Genomic DNA, 14,313 nt, shown 5'->3' on the forward strand with positions numbered 1-14,313 from the left:
GCCCGGACGTCAGCCTCCAGGGACGCCCACCAGAAGTGCTGCCAGACCACTGCCACGGTCCTACGCACCCCTGGGTGGCAGGAGAGCTTGGACCCGTGACAGAAGTCCAGGACGGCAGCCCTGGCCTCTGGTGGGATGTACAGTCTGTTCTTTGGCCCTGTTCCCGGGTCCGGGCTCCGTGCCAGGGCCTCCCGGACGGTCTTCTCCACGTCCCAGGTAAGGGTGGCCACGATAGTGGACTCCGGTACGATGGGTTCCGGTGGATCCGATAGCTCGGTTTTGATTTCATTGTCATGCACCCGGGACAAGGCATCCGACCTCTGGTTCTTGGTCCCGGGGCGGTAGGTGATCCGGAAGTCAAAACGGCCGAAGAACAGTGACCAGCGGGCTTGCCTGGGGTTCAGCCGCCTGGCGGTCCTGATATACTCCAGGTTCCGGTGGTCAGTAAAAACCGTGAATGGCACTGACGCTCCCTCCAACAGATGTCTCCACTCCTCAAGAGCCTCTTTCACCGCTAGGAGTTCTCGATTGCCCACGTCATAGTTCCGTTCTGCTGGGGTCAACCTGCGGGAGAAATAGGCACACGGGTGAAGGACCTTATCAGTCTCTCCGCTCTGGGATAGCACGGCTCCTATCCCTGAGTCAGAGGCGTCCACGTCAAGCACAAACTGGCGACTGGGATCAGGCTGCACCAGAACTGGTGCAGTCGAAAACCGGCGTTTCAACTCCCTAAACGCGGCTTCGCACCGATCCGACCAGGTGAAGGGGACTTTTGTGGAGGTCAGGGCTGTCAGGGGGCTAACTACCTGACTATACCCCTTGATGAACCTCCTGTAAAAATCTGCAAAGCCGAGGAACTGTTGCAGCTTCCTACGGCTCGTAGGTTGGGGCCAGTCTCTCACCGCCGCGACCTTGGCCGGATCCGGGGCGACGGAGTTGGAGGAGATTATGAACCCCAGGAAGGACAAAGAGGTGCGGTGAAACTCACACTTTTCGCCCTTCACAAACAGCCGGTTCTCCAACAACCGCTGCAGGACCTGACGTACATGCCGTACATGAGTCTCAGGGTCCGGAGAAAAAATGAGTATATCGTCCAGATATACAAAGACGAATCGGTGCAGGAAGTCCCGCAAGACGTCATTTACCAAAGCTTGGAACGTCGCGGGGGCGTTAGTGAGGCCGAACGGCATGACCAGGTACTCAAAATGACCTAACGGGGTGTTGAATGCCGTCTTCCATTCGTCTCCCTTCCGGACCCGAACTAGGTGATATGCGTTCCTAAGATCCAACTTTGTGAATATTTTGGCTCCATGCAGGGGGGTGAACACCGAATCTAACAAAGGCAACGGGTATCGGTTGCGAACCGTGATCTCGTTCAGCCCCCGATAATCAATGCATGGACGAAGACCGCCATCTTTCTTGCCCACAAAAAAGAAACCTGCTCCCGTTGGGGAGGTGGAGTTCCAGATCAACCCGGCAGCTAAGGAGTCCCGGATGTAGGTCTCCATCAATTCGCGCTCAGGTCGTGAGAGGTTGTACAGCCTGCTGGACGGGAACTCCGCGCCTGGAATCAAATCAATGGCACAATCATACGGACGGTGCGGGGGAAGGGTGAGTGCCAGATCCTTGCTGAAAACGTCAGCAGGATCGTGGTACTCAACCGGCACCGCCGACAGATTGGGAGGGACTTTGACCTGTTCCTTAGCCTGGGAACCAGGAGGGACCGAGGATCATAAACACACCCGATGGCAGGTCTCGCTCCACTGAACCACCACCCCGGACGGCCAATCAATCCGGGGATTGTGTTTTAACATCCATGGGAACCCCAGAATCACACGGGAGGTAGAGGGAGTCACAAAAAACTCTATCTCCTCCCGATGATTCCCTGACACCACGGCGTTCCTCCAACCGATTGTCTAACCGTATAACGAGGTCGATAAGCCCATCTAATTCCCACGGTTCGTCCTTGGCCACCAGGTGCTCCTTCAGGACCGATGACAGTCTGTTTACGAAGGCGGCGCGGAGCGCAGCGTTATTCCAGCCGGACCTCGCAGCCGCAATGCGGAAGTCGACTGCATAAGCGGCTGCGCTCCGTCGTCCCTGTCTCATTGACAGCAGCACAGTTGAAGCGGTCTCTCCCCTGTTAGGGTGATCAAACACGGTTTTAAACTCCCTCACAAACCCAGTGTACATATGAAGGAGCCCTGAATTTTGCTCCCAAAGCGTCGTAGCCCAAGCACGTGCCTCTCCTCGAAGCAGATTAATCACATAAGCTACTTTACTAGCATCAGACGCGTACATGACGGGACGTTGTGCAAAGACGAGCAAACACTGCATAAGAAAGTCCGCGCACGTCTCCACACAACCTCCGTACGGCTCTGGGGGGCTTATGTATGCTTCAGGGGACGGTGGGAGGGGTTGTTGAACGACCACTGGAACATTTATATCCTGCACAGGGTCGACAGGAGGAGGAGCTGCAGCCCACTCGCTGCCACCTGTGCGGAGAGAGCCTCCACCCTGCGGTTCAGGAGGATGTTTTGCTCGGTCATCTGATCCAACCGAGCCGTAAAGGCGGTGAGGATGTGCTGCAACTCACCAGTCACGCCTCCTGCAGACGCCTGTGCACCCTGCCCTCCCATTGGCCGTTCAACTGCTGGGTGACGCCCCTCGGAGTCCATGACGCTGGCCGAGATATCCTGTTGTGAAAGTGTAGTGACACGAACCCACAACAGGGGGCGCAAATGAACGGACAATAGAAGAAGTTAAATTTGAACACTTTACTGTTGTGAATGCCACAACTACACACAGCAGATTATTGAATAAATACAAAGTCAATTGATAAAGGTGTCGTGTGGGCAGGCTCGACGATAGGAGACGTCCGTCTGGAGAAGAACCGGAACCACACGATTTCCTCCACCACCGAACCAGGAGGATACTGGAGCCGCCAGGTCCCTGAGTCCCCCAGGTGGCCACCATCTCCGCGTGTCGGATCTGGTACTGCTGGCGAAGAGCAAAAACAGTCAAGTGTGGGTGTGTGTACACCCCGTAACAAGGATGGTGGTTATTCCACCTCCACCTCTAATCACACGCTCGTGCAGCTCCTGTCTAATTACTTATCTGGCGGAAAGCAGAGCGAAGCAGTCACAGCCTACGCCGATCCTTCGGGAAGACAGCTGCAACAATGTATCTACTGAAATCAACGTAGGAATACTCAGGCTGAGAGTGTTACCTCCTTAGAAGAACGATATCTCGGCAAAGTGGTGGAGGTGTCGTCCTGCTCTTATTTGGGATGAGGCGCAGATGATTGGTGACAGCTGTCATAGCCGATGAGTGACAGCTGTCAACCCGGCCGCTCTTGGGAGGTGGCAGCGCCCTCTCGTGCCTGAAGCCCGCACTTCAGACAGGGCGACCTCTGGTGGTGGGCCAGCAGTACCTCCTCTTCTGGCGGCCCACACAACAAATTAGATGTCTTTGGGACTCGGCCTGTTTGGGGGATCCTTGGGTACTGTTGGAATGAGCTCATGTCAAACAAACCATTACTGTTCCTTGGATTGAAACAGAACTTAAGTATGACGTTATGCTCTTGTGTCTCCTGAGCATGAAACAACATGCAGGAGAACTCCAACAACTGGAAAATGCCAAGGAGACACATACTGCCTATCTGGTCATGGTGGATAGATGGCTTTTGGGAAGTGAGGATTGACAGGTTGTTTGGGTGCTTGTCAATTAGGACCCAGAGTGGCTCAAGACTGTGGTTGATAGCGCAACATGCGCCACCGGTGTATGCTTCCATGTCTGATTTGACACCACTTTATCTGCTGCTGTAGCCACATTTACATTTCCATATATAATGGATTACTTACAAGCAAAAATGCAGAGTATGAGATTATGTTTGTACTGAAATATGTAGTATATTAAATTATAGAGGACAGCACTGTGGCTAGTGGTTAGCACTGTTACCTCGCAGCAATAAGGTCCTGGGATCGCTCCTTCCTCCCACTTCCAAAGACATGCAGGTTAGGTGGAGTCGAAACATTTAGTTGACTGTAGGTGTGTGTGTGAGTGTGAATGAGTTTGTCTGTGTACATGTAGCTCTGTGATAGACTGGTATCCTGTTCAGAGTGTGACCTGCCTCTTGTCCTATGACTGCTGAGATAAGCTCCAGCTCCATCCCCCCATCTTGCAAGTAACCCTTGGCTGGCATAAGTGGGTTTAGAAAATGACTGAAATTATAGCTTCAACACTGAGAAGCAGTTATTGTCACTTGTCTAAAGAGCCAAACGCCTTTCACCCTACACTGCATCCGGAAAGTATTCATGGCGCTTCAGTTTTTCCACATTTTATGTTACAGCCTTATTCCAAAATGGGTGAAACTCATTTTTTCTCTCAAAATTCTACACACAATACCCCGTAATGACAACATGAAAAAAGATTTTTTTTCTTTTTTTTTTTTAGATTTTTGCAAATGTATTAAAAATAAAAAAAAACTATGAAATAACATGCACATAAGTATTCACAGCCTTTCCCATGAAGCTCAAAATTGAGCTCAGCTGCATCCTGTTTCCACTGATCATCCCTGAGATGTTTCTTAATTGAAGTCTACCTGGGTAAATTCAGCTGACTGGACATGATTTGGAAAGGCACACACCTGCACATAAGGTCCCACAGCTGACAGTGCACGTCAGAGCACAAACCAAGTATGAAGTTAAAGGAATTGTCTGTAGACCTCAGAGACAGGATTGTCTCAAAGCACAAATCTGCTACTTTGAAGGTTCCAGTGAACACAGCGTCAGATGTCATGTTTGGAGGAAACCAGGCACCATCCCTTGGTTTTTGACCCAAGACAAGTGACAACACACAAGCCAGTAGTCATTTCAGATCAAACTATAAATCAGGTGGCAACATATAAATATCTAGGGGTCCATATCGATAATTTGCTGAACTGGAAATCACACATTGATAATTTGTGCAACAAACTGCAGCAAAGAATGTATTTTTTGAGACAACTAAAGCTTTATGGTGTTAGCAATCAGATCATGCTAATCTTTTACAAAGCTATCTTAGAGAGCCTAATTAGATACGGAATCACTGCCTGCTTTGGTAACCTTACAGTTCAACTCAAAAATAGGTTGTCTAACATGCACAAAACAGCAATGAAAATAACTGGTACGAAAAAATACGAGTCCATTGAGAAGCTGTATCACCAGTGAGTTATGACACAGACAACAAAAATCTGCTCAGACTCCACTCACCCACTGTCCTCAGAGTATGAACTTCTCCCTTCAAGAAGAAGATTTCGTATACCAAAGTCTAAAACAAATCATCTCAAATTATCATTTGTTCCAGTCTCTATCAAACTGTTAAACAATGCAAGTAATTAGTGCAATAGAATAACGTGCAACAAACAATCAGCACTTTAGCATCTGGCACTTTTCTCAGCACTTCAAATAGTTGAATGTCTCTGTGTTGTCATTGTAATGTATTTCCTGATTTTAGTCTAGATTTTAATTCTTGTGTTTTATGTGATTTGTGTCCTTTTTTAATTGTTCTCTGCTCTGTGAAGCGATAATGTAGTGCAACGCCTAAGACAAATTTCCATAATGGGACAATAAAGTTGACCTTGACCTTGAAGCATGGTGGTGGCAGCATCATGCTGTGGGGATGTTTTTCAGTGGCAGGAATTGGGAGACTAGTCAGGATTGAGGGAAAGATGAATGCAGCAATGCACAGAGACATCCTGGATGAAAACCTGCTTCAGAGCACTCTTGACCTCAGACTGGGGTAATGGTTCATCTTTCAGCAGGACAATGACCCTAAACACACAGCCAAGATATCAAAGGAGTGGCTTCAGGACAACTCTGTGAATATCCGTGAGTGGCCCAGCCAGAGCCCAGACCTGAGTCAGATTGAACATCTTTGGAGAGATCTGAAAATGGCTATGCACTGATGCTCCCCATCCAACCTGATGAAGCTGTAGAAGTGCTGCAAAGAGAAATGGGCAAAACTGCCCAAAGATAGGTGCGCCAAGTTTGTGGTATCATACTCAAGAAGACTTTTGGTTGTAATTGCTGCCAAAGGTGCATCAACAAAGTACTGAGCAAAGGTTGCAAATTCTTATGTAGATGCGATTTCTTTGTTTTAATTTTGAATAAATTTACATAAAAAAATTAATGTTGTTATTACGGGGTATTGTGAGTAGGATTTTGAGGCAAAAAATGAATTTACTCCATTGTGGAAAAAGGCTGTGGAACATAAAATGTGGCAAAAGTGAAGCGCTGATGCACTGTACATACGGACTGTTCATGTTATATAGTGAAAAAATAAAGGTTCAGACCACATGTTATTTTTGTTCCACTTGGGGTTTTAAAGGTGCAGGCCAAATTTGAGCTCAATCAGTTAAGATTTAGAGGTCCCCCAGAGTGACGCATTTTCCTCTCCGTCCGCTGGCAAGGCAAAGTCACCCTAACGGGAGAAGGCTCTAATGCCATTGTTTTTCTTTTACAGGTACAACCCCAATTCCAATGAAGTTGGGATGTTGTGTAAAATGTAAATAAAAACAGAATACAATGATTTGCAAATCCTCTTCAACCTATTGAATACACCACAAAGACAAGACATTTAATGTTCAAAGCGATAAACTTTATTGTTTTCTAACAGCACTAACAACACTCAATAAGTGTTTGGGAACTGAGGACACTAACTGTTGAAGCTTTGTCAGTGGAATTCTTTCCCATTCTTGCTTGATGTACAACTTCAGTTTTTCAACAGTCCGGGGTCTCCGTTGTCGTATTTTGCGCTTCATAATGCGTCACACATTTTCAATGGGCAACAGGTCTGTACTGCAGTACCCGCACTCTTTTACTATGAAGCCACGCTGTTGTAACACGTGCAGAATGTGGCTTGGCATTGTCTTGCTGAAATAAGCAGGGGCGTCCCTGAAAAAGACGTTGCTTGGACGGCAGCATATGTTGCTCCAAAACCTGGGTGTACCTTTCAGCATTGATGGTGCCATCACAGATGTGCAAGTTGCTCATGCCATGGGCACTAACACACCCGCATACCATCACAGATGCTGGCTTTTGAATTTTGTGCTGGTAACAATCTGGATGGTCTTTTCCTGTTTTGTCTGGAGGACACAACATCCATGATTTCCAAAAATAATTTGAAATGTGGACTCATCAGACCACAGCACACTTTTCCACTTTGCGTCTGTCCATTTCAAATGAGCTCTGGACCAGAGAAAGCGGCGGCATTTCTGGATGTTGTTGATGTATGGCTTTCGCTTTGCATGGTAGAGTTTTAACTTGCACTTGTAGCTGTAGTGACGAACCGTGTTCACTGACAATGGTTTTCTGAAGTGCTCCTGAGCCCATGCGGTAAGACCCTTTACACAATATCGGTTTTTAATGCAGTGCCGACTGAGGGATCGAAGGTCACGGGCATTGTTCTTAAACTGTTGGACTATTTTTTTCATGCAGTTGTTCACAAAGTGATGATCCTCGCCCCATCTTTGCTTGTGAATGGCTGAGCCTTTTGGGGATGCTCCTTTTATACCCAATCATGACACACAATTAGTGTCCTCAGTTCCCAAACACTTATTGAGTGTTGTTAGAAGGAAAGGTGATGTAACACAGTGGTAAACATACCAGTGTCCCAGCTTTTTGAAACGTGTTGCAGGCATCATTTCAAAATGAGCAAATATTTGCACAAAAACAATAAAGTTTATCAATTTGAACATTAAATATCTTGTCTTTGTGGTGTATTCAATTGAATATCAGTTGAAGAGGATTTTGAAATCAATGTTTTTATTTACATTTCATGCAACATCTCAACTTCATTGGAATTGGCAATGTAAATGTGATGGTTTCTATTCGCAATAAGTGGTGGCTGATTGGTCACCCAGAGGAGAACATTACTGGAATTACTGGATTACTACATTGCTTGTTTGGGGAAAATTGTTGCTTTGTGGGGGAACCCTATACAATGTCCAATTACAAAAAAATTGGCACAAATCTTTTATTTTATTAGTGGAGCAAGAACAACATGTGGCACAAAAGATTTTGTATCATCTGACATTTTGAACAGGTCTACTGTACATTAAGATAGTGGTCTGAAATTCCTCTAAAAAGGGACCTCTGTCCACTCTAGTGCAATATATCTACAGGCTACACTTTACAGCCATCTGACATCTGCAAAATGCAAAATTATTGCTGTTGGACAATGGACATAGTGCCAGACATGAAAATGTGACAGGTGGCTTTATACTGTTCTCTGAGGGCCAAATGTCTTTTCTGTTCCACCTACTGTCTCCATGGTGACCATTATGCAGCGTCTGTGTATCTTACTGATGTATATAAATGTTTTATCCATCCCATTATTTTAGCTTTTATTTATTGTGCTAATTACAAAAATGTGTGGTCACTCATGAATCTGATCATTCCATTTTCTTGGAAGCCATCAATGATTTATATGTGTGTAGGTTTTCTGATTGGCTATTGCCTGCACTTTCCAAAAATTTATAATTTTACTAATCTCCACAAAATTACAAAACAAACCTGACAAAGACAACATGGTGAGATGGAGACCTATGGCTTGCTGTGGCGACCCCAAACAGGAGTCCTCGAAAGAAGAAAAAGAAGAATGAGCATGTGACAGCGTGCGATATATTGGGTGGTACGTTTTAGGACACAGGCACAGCATTTGTCATATAAATTACAACAGCACAAAATTGTGTTCAGTGCCTGAAAGTAACAAAAAAGCCATTTTCCACTTCATGAGACACTTAATTATGACAAAATGTTACAAATGTAATCACTAGTGCATGAGCTGGATTTGCACGTGACTGCTTGTTTATTGTCCCTGCTGATAATGCATGCATTTGTACCGTATACACACACACACACACACATATACATGAAGTTTGACTGCAGTTTTCTTGTACTGCATCCAACAGGGCGGTGAGGGTGACTGCAGCTATGCCAACGGTGTGCTAATGTAGTTACCTGAGGCCAGAGAGAGGCGGCTTCAAGGCCTCTGGACCTCATCAATACTTCATCACAGGGTCCAGCTCGAGAGAGTCCAATCAAATATTCATTCTCACCTCTGCTGTCTTTCTTAGCACTCCAGTTATCTACAACTTCAGCCTACAAGAGTCAAAACCCCCACGTACCCACACATTTGTGTATTCGGTTACTCAGAGGTGCTGAAGGAGTATTTGGATTATGTGTTACATTCAAAAACAGTCACACTGACAAAAAGCTGCATTCTGCTGCTTTTTGCACACACATACTGAAATGGAGAACAAATAAAACCTGTGTGTGTGCTGCAGACAAGCAGCAAGATGCCCTGATAGGTCACCTCATTTGTGAGAAAACCCACAGAGATCTCAGGTGTTTCTTAAACATTTGAAGGTGTTTAATTCAGCGGCAGCTGAAAATCTGGATTTTTTGATAACCTCAAGTGGTGCATGTGAACTTTCTGTTGAGATCAATCAACAACCACCGATTACCACAAACTGGGTGCTGCAGATCATGCATGAAGCTAAAGGTGACGTGTGTGAAATGATACATAAACCTCGGTGCCATCTTGTGAGGGGCACGTCACAACAAGATTCCTGCAGACTGCAGCAGTGGGTTGTGCAACTGAATGTAAACTAGTAAAGGTCATGAGAGGGTTCAGATCAGTAACATTTCACTGGTCAGTAGGTGTTGCCTTTTTTCTTTTCAAATAATGCATGCAAAAGTTATGTTACATTTCTAGCAGTTTAGTCTTACTGCTTCTTTGCTTGTAGTGTCTTGTCATTAGCACTCGGAGGCTGAGTGACAGCCAGTCGTCCACTTGTCAAAAATTTTTTGAAGAAAATAAAAAGTCAGCATCAAACAATGAGAGAAAGAGAGTTTGGGATATTAAGACATTATGAGGGATGTGTTCAAACCAGGCAGCTATCTGTGCTCAAGGGCTTGTGCTGCCCTTCGCTACATCCATATCCCCACAGAACCGCCTTGCCTCCTGGATGACAACCACCTAGGCAGACATCCAGTCCATCTGGGCACCTATGTGTTGGATCATGCACAGAAATATGCCACATGGCCAAAATGTCGAAGTGGATAGTGCAAGTGATACTCCTCATCTTAGTTTAGTGAACTAACTATTCCGTCAATCCAAAATCATTCCAGAGGTACCCAAGGATCCTCCCAAGAGACAGAGGATCAAAGACATCCAGTTGTCACTCTTAGGCAAATCATCAGTGTCAAAGTTTCACAACTAAAGAGTTAGACCTCATGTTCTCATGCAACGATATCAGTATCGGCAAACACCACTGTCCAACATCCTCATGACTCCATAACCTCTTCAGGCGGTCTCAAAGGCAGAAGACAGGCATGCATGTCCAAGGTTGGGTAGGATTACTTTGAAAGAATACATGTGGATTACATGTATGTATGTACATACATTTGGATTACTTGTAATCTGATTACTTTTGGATTACATTTCAAAGTAATCCTACCCAACCTTGTGTATGTCACTGCCAAGATAAGGGAATGTTTCTACAAGTTCAACACTTTCACTACACAGATACACCTCTGATGTCTAAGTCCAGGAAGTTGTTGAAAGCGTGGCTCTTAGTCTTGAAACTCTGATCCCTCACTCTCAAACGCTGCAATCAGAGCATACGAGGTCTGTCCATAAAGTATCGTACCTTTTTATTTATTTATTTTTAACTATATGGATTTGATTCATATGTTTTCACGTCAGACAAGCTTGAACCCTCGTGCGCACGCGTGAGTTTTTCCACGCCTGTCGGTGACGTCATTCGCCTGTGAGCACGCCTTGTGGAAGGAGTGGTCCCGCCCCGTCGTCGGATTTTCATTGTCTGGAAATGGCGGAATGATTTGGGGTTTTTTTCCATCAGAATTTTTTCAGAAGCTGTTAGAGACTGGCACCTGGAAACCATTCGAAAAATTTATCTGGCTTTCGGTGAAAATTTTACGGGCTTCACAGAGAATAAGGACTATTACTACAGCTTTAAGGATGGCCCACAATGGCACTCCGAGCCACGACGACAGGCACGAACCACCGGATTATTTTTAAACGGATGGCTGTGTGGAGCTGGGACCGTCGTGTGCACTTTCTCTGGTTATCACAAGAGCTGGACATCAATCATTTTCCGGCAGATTTCACTTTTAACAAGAGATTTTGTCGTGGAAAGCCGCGCGGAGGCTTTGTGCGTCACGACCGATTCGCTGTTCGAGCGAGACAAAGAACGCCTCCGTTTCGGCGTGCCAGAGGACAAGTTCGGACATGCCCAGCTCTCCACAGTTTCTCTTATAACTCACTCGACTGGTAAGCATTGAAAGCCGAGATAGGAATGTCGCAACTTGTCCTCTAACACGCCGAAACGGAGGCGTTCTTTGTCTCGCTCAAACAGCGAATCGGTTGTGAAGCACAAAGCCTCCGCACGGCTTTCCACGACAAAATCTCTTGTTAAAAGTGAAATCTGCCAGAAAATGGTTGATGTCCAGCTCTTGTGATAACCAGAGAAAGTGCACACGACGGTCCCAGCTCCACACAGCCATCCGTTTAGAAATAATCCGGTGGTTCGTGCCTGTCGTCGTGGCTCGGAGCACGGCGCGCCGAGCGCCATTATGGGCCGTCCTTAAAGCTGTAATAGTCCTTATTCTCTGTGAAGCCAGTAAAATTTTCACCGAAAGCCAGATACATTTTTCGAATGGTTTCCAGGTGCCAGTCTCTAACAGCTTCTGAAAAAATTCTGATGGAAAAAAACCCCAAATCATTCCGCCATTTCCAGACAATGAAAATCCGACAATGGGGCGGGACCACTCCTTCCACAAGGCGTGCTCACAGGCGAATGACGTCACCGACAGGCGTGGAAAAACTCACGCATGCGCATGAGGGTTCAAGCTTGTCTGACGTGAAAACACATGAATCAAATCCATATAGTTTAAAAAAAAAAATAAAAAGGTACGATACTTTATGGACAGACCTCATATGGTCATTCTGCAAAGGTCACAGCATCGTCCACAAAGTCAAGGTCAGTGAATCTTTCCTCACCAACAAAAGGACATAAGTCACTGGTTTTAACAGCCCGACCCAACATCCGGTCCATGTAAACATTGAACAGTGTAGGAGCACATCCCCGTGATGAACACCAGATTTCACTGGAAAAAACTCAAATCTCTGCTCCTATGCCATACAACACCTGCAATAACTGTGTATAAGTTGGCTATGATGTCCAGTAATGTCTTGGGGATCATGCATATTCTCAAGATGTCCCAGAGAGCAGTCCAGCCAACTGATTCCAAAGCTTTCCAAAAGCAACACAGACTACAAAGAAGCACTACCAATACAAGGCATTGCGATGACGTCACAAGCCGCAGTGCAACAGCATTCCCTTACATGACAACTGATGAAATAATTGTATGCCTCCAAAGACTTGAAAGCCTTTATGGCCACACCATCATAAGGACCAGGTGTGTTGATGAGATAATTGTAAATGCAATCGTAATTAGTCTTGGGCCATTTGTCAGGGTCATCCAGCCAGCCATTCAAGCTATATGGGTCTGGCAATGTTGCGCTGTTGTCATCTCCAAGCTTTAATTTTTCAGAATATCGCGTTTGATCTTCTGGATCAAGGGTTGACATTGTCATGTGTTTTCTCATCACACCTGCTTGAGTCTGGCATTTTCTACCTACTGGTCTGTGTGCATGCGGGAAAGTCGGATGTAAACAAAACGGCGTTCTCTCGTATGCTCATGATTGCGTTCTACGAGTACTCACAGGGCTAGAATGTGATCAATGGTTGACTTTTTTAGCATGAAGACAGACAGTTCTGGTCACTGAGCAGCAGGTAGCTGGAACTGAATCCTCTGAAGAATAATCCTTGCAAGCACCTTAACCAGCACAGAGCAGTGCAATACCCCCATAGTAGTTGCAATCTATGTGATCACCTTTTCCTTCCCAGACTGGGACAATAAGCCCTTTCTTCCAGTCTATACTGTTAATAGCTGTCTCCCAGTTTGAAACAAAGACTATTTGTAATACCAGAATAGTATGTCCACCTGGAGGAGCTCAGCTAAGATGCTGCAGATTCCTGGAGTTTTCCCCAACCTTAGGTGTTTCATAGCCTTTGAGATCTCATCAACATTTGATGGTTCACATTTGAATGTAGAATAACCCACAAAAACCCTGGCACCGGAGACAACTAACATCCCAGTTCAAGGATCAGGCTTATACAAGTGCTCAATATGGCTGCCATGTAGGCATCTAGGCAAATGTAGTTTGTAAAATTAAAAAACAAGTATAAGTTAGCTAATTCCTCAAAGTCTGATAGAACTTAAGTATAGAACTGAACACCATGTGGAGATGAATCATAATTAGATTAATTACGGTATTGCTGAGTAGTTTGCTTGTGTTGCACATAGTAGAGAAGCTTGAATCTTCGAATGGACTGGGTTGCTTGAAGAAGATTCCAGATTCAAGCTTCTCTACTATGGAAACCACCTGACAACTGAGAGCCTACACAGAAACTTGTGTTGCACAATACATACATTACTTCAACTCCGGTTGAAGTAGTCGTACTATCACGTCTGTCTGCGTTTTAAATACAAAGTGGTAAAATAAATTTTTGGTTAGCTTTTCCTCATGAGTAGCAGCTCAGTGTAAAACACCACCGCCCTCTACTGGGTTGATAAGGTAGTGTAACGTACACCCCCCAAAAATACATAATTGATTTTTGCTCAAAACTGTCATTCAAATGAAAAAGGCTTATTAACTGACAATCAGTAGGCCTTTTTTGGTTTGATTTTTATTTTACCTACCTTTAACAAGGAGGCAGATCAGAGAATGCAGCAGTTCCTGTGATTCGGAAGATGTCTGCTTTTTGACAAAAAATAAAAATAAAAAAATACCTGAAAAGAAGGAAAATATTCCATACCCCAGTGATTATATCAGATCCACGTGATCTCAGTGCAGCACTTCTTTATTTCTTCACATTTTAAATGCTGAGCAGCTGTTTGTACTGATGATACTCAGTTATACATGCTGATAACTGCTGGTAATCTCATGCACATAAAATCCTTAGAAGATTGGCTTGCATCAGTGAAAAGCTGGATGTCTAGCAATTTCCTTCATTTAAACTCGTCAGCATCAATTTGACCAGCTAATGCTTATCCTAGGCTCGTGTGTCATACATCACACTGACAAAGTGAGGAACCTTGGGGTAATTTTTGATTCTACATTGTCCTTTGACCTCCAAATTAGAGATATTACGAGGACTGCTTTCTTCCACCTGCGAAA

The sequence above is a fragment of the Thalassophryne amazonica genome, chromosome 5, assembly GCF_902500255.1.
Source record: "Thalassophryne amazonica chromosome 5, fThaAma1.1, whole genome shotgun sequence".
NCBI classification, from domain to species: domain Eukaryota; kingdom Metazoa; phylum Chordata; class Actinopteri; order Batrachoidiformes; family Batrachoididae; genus Thalassophryne; species Thalassophryne amazonica.